Source organism: Macrobrachium nipponense, chromosome 9 (genome assembly GCF_015104395.2).
Source record: "Macrobrachium nipponense isolate FS-2020 chromosome 9, ASM1510439v2, whole genome shotgun sequence".
Taxonomy (NCBI): Eukaryota; Metazoa; Arthropoda; class Malacostraca; order Decapoda; family Palaemonidae; genus Macrobrachium; species Macrobrachium nipponense.
This window is the reverse complement of record NC_061110.1, coordinates 91,720,520-91,723,841: the sequence shown is the minus strand read 5'-3', so window position 1 is coordinate 91,723,841 and position 3,322 is coordinate 91,720,520. Positions and strand designations below refer to the sequence as shown.

Genomic DNA, 3,322 nt, shown 5'->3' with positions numbered 1-3,322 from the left:
TTAAAAGCAGAGTGGCTGGCTGTAAACAGAGGTGCGTCGTCTGCTGTTTGCAGTGTGGACAAAGAGCTCGTAAAAAAAGAAAAGAAAAAAAAAAGGCTATCCGTCCATCAGTTTCACTAAAAGAGCGAGATCGATGGAGGTAAGGTCTCCTAGTCAGCCGTAGTAGTGCAGTAAACTCTTTCCCACCGTTATCCCAACATTAATGGGTCGGTTGCCTGATGCACCTTCTCCTCCACTGCCTTCTATCCAAGGCATCGTCCTCCGCCAAACCTCTTCTCTCCTTGCCATATTCCTTAGAACATCAGGTATGGTTTGTTGTTTGTTGAATGTTTTTTTTACGACCGCATGCCCTTCCTGTCATCAACCTTAGTTATTGGTGGTGGGCTTCGCCTTTGACTCAAAAGTTCACCTGCAAGGCAGCAGTTTCCACAGCTGTTAGCAGTGGGCCTAGCCTTTTACTCAAAAGCAAGACTGCAAGGCAGCAGTTTCCATAGTTGTTGGCTTTTGGCCTAGCCTTTTACTCAAAAGCAAGACTGCAAGGCAGCAGCTGTGCTTTTTGTCGCCTTTTACGACACGCTGGACCTACGGAGGCAGTATTCTTACACCCCAACCACAGGGTCGAAGTAGTGCAATAAACTCAGGTCACAGAACTAATACTTCTGACCTTATCGTTTGTATTTCACTCTTTGTAAACAAGCAGTTATTCACAGGACTTCGGTGAAATAGCATCCAACGCCTTCACAAATATGGGAGTAAAGTCTCCAACTTATGAAAATTAGTTGTAGGATTTGGCAAATAAAAAAAAAAAAAGAAGAAGAAGAAGAAGAAGTCTTGGACTTAGCATACCAAGACCTGAGAAGAGTCTGGGGACGTGTGTGTGTGAAAAAATCTACAAGTAGATGTGTGTTGTGAATGTGACGTACAAATGAATGTGAAGAGGGAGAGAGAGAATGAAAGAGGCAAGAAAAAATTGAAACAAGACATGGCTCGATTTCCACAAAGGAAGTTGTTTTTATTTTAAAAGGCACTATCATGGCCAGAACGTTTCTGTGGAGAATGAGTACAAATTGCTGTTCTTGTTCTTTTAGAATAAGCCCACAATATACGACTACCATGGGCTTTATAGAGTATACCCTGTAGGTGTAGCTAAAACTTGTGGAAAAGATGCGGTAAAACTGGTCAAATGGTAAAAAAATAACAAAGGGCAGGCGAAACTTGGGTAAATCTGATATTTACTGAGATAAACATGACCTACATTGGATCCTAGTTGCTAAAATTAAAACAAATAAAAAAAAAGTGTATGAAAGGCAGTTTGACATCTGAAGTGAATTGTGCTTCAGCCTCGTCGTCTGACAAGAGAAGTTCTACTGATCGATTCATTATTGGTCCGACACTGACTGATACAGTATGACTGAATATGTCACGGCTATGTTGAGATAATTGCCAAGGAGGTGTTTCCCCAAAACTCCGAACCCCCCTACGCTGATCTGAACCGGCCTGGCGCTCAGACGGAAGGTTAGTGACGCCAAGAGCTTCTCTTCTCTGGATGTCTGAGTCAGGGAACCGAGTTTCCATAGCGCGTCCGTCATTTTCCTGTGCTGAAAGAAAATAGAAAGCTAAAAAGCTACTTTTCTTGGGCAGTTATGGCACATTCTACCAGTGGTCAATGTTCAGAGTGATTTTATCTGATTTCTGGGGAATTGTGGATCTGTCTGCCTTTCCTCTCATGCACTGTGGCATAAGGACAAGAGTTGCTACTGACTTTAGGCTTTTGTCCTTCCTTTGGCCACTCTATTTTGCGTGGGTCTTAAACTCTGCAGTGCGTAGCTCGTTATATTGTCAATATTAATAGGTATTACTGCATAATTTGCGGTAATGTCATATAGTAACAGATTGCTTCCCTAAGAAAGATCTAATGACCCTTTATTTTTGTTTACACCACAAATGAATAAACGAGAAAAAAAAAACTTACTTTTTCTCCAAGACGATCTGCCGCAGAGCAGATTATTGTGAAACGAATCGCCTCATCTACCACGTGAAAGAGTAGCAAACAGACTTCTTTGATAGTATGCCTAGTAATCAGGAACCCAAAAACGATTATCTTCATCAACACGATAGAACATCTGAAGAGGAGCTGACCGCTCGAGATCTGGAATTCAAATGAAAAAGGTTAGACTTCTAATAAGATTGTGAGCTGCCTTAAAACTACATTTGGTATGTACTGTAAGTCTAGAAGAAGAAAAAGAAGAAGAAGAAGCTACTGTGGTGATGGTAGAGTTCAGTGAGCTACGGCAAAGAGTGAATTAGATTTAGAAACCTACATGACATTTTTGTGATCGTGCTTATCTCACCAACGAAAATGAAAAAAAAAAAAAAACTTAGAACATGAATAATACACGTCCTATTTTCATTTAGCAGTCTGATGACATAGTTTGTGGCTTTTGGGGGGGTGGGGGACGGGGCACAGAAAAATGAGAATGGAGAACGTAATTAATGGTAGACGTGATCCAGTAAATTCCTATTTAAAAAAGAACAGAATGAAATAAGAAAAGATACCTTAAATAAGATGTGGAAAAAAGAGAAAAAAGAATTAAAGAGCTTAACAAATACAAATAACTCTTACGATTAAGAGGCGCCGTTGGAAAGGCATTGCCTTGACCCATAACCAACCAACATTCTTTTACAGGTAGGTTATTCATAAGTTGTTGCTATACAGTAATTTTTTTGCATGTGATGGGGTCATGTTCCTTTTACCAAATAGCCAGGTGTGAATGTGTCTATATATGAGAGCGTGGGGCTTGCAAATGTTGATTTCAGTCACACGAAACTGGACTTACGCTGTTAAACTGATCCACAAGGTGGGAAGCTCCCAGACAGAGTCGGTTTACTTCTTCAACGGTCAGTGACTTTCGTATTGGCCTAACTTCCTCTCGTCCTGAAAACTGAGAAAGGCGCACATAAAAGAAGACAATTGATGACTACATGGGTGTGGTATTAAATTCATGGAACAATACTGCAGAAATATTAACAAATATTAAAAGGAGCAACACGAAAGTAAAGATGAGATCAAATAAACCTTCAATAGCGTATAAGGAAACCAGTGTGAACGGCAGTTAGAGACAATGACGTATGAGAATCCATTAGAGTGAGTAAATCTGATATCAATTTAGTATTATCTTTATATTCTCTTTGTTTTGTTTTCGAGTATATATATATATATATATATATATATATATATATATATATATATATATATATATATGTGTGTGTGTGTGTGTGTGTGTGTGTTGTGAGTAATAAACTCAAGATGAATAATTCTATA

General features: G+C 39.4%; 1 long non-coding RNA gene across 1 annotated transcript in view; it reads right to left on the bottom strand.

The window, feature by feature from the left end:
- Nucleotides 1-1,006: 1,006 nt before the first annotated feature.
- Nucleotides 1,007-3,322, bottom strand: part of LOC135218338 (uncharacterized) — a 106,487-nt gene continuing 104,171 nt past the window's right edge. Inside the window, exons 2-4 of the long non-coding RNA XR_010315294.1 lie at nucleotides 2,838-2,942; nucleotides 1,973-2,149; nucleotides 1,007-1,598 (exon numbers count right to left, since the gene is read on the bottom strand). This is a non-coding gene — a long non-coding RNA (uncharacterized LOC135218338). The remainder of the gene's footprint in view (nucleotides 1,599-1,972; nucleotides 2,150-2,837; nucleotides 2,943-3,322) is intronic.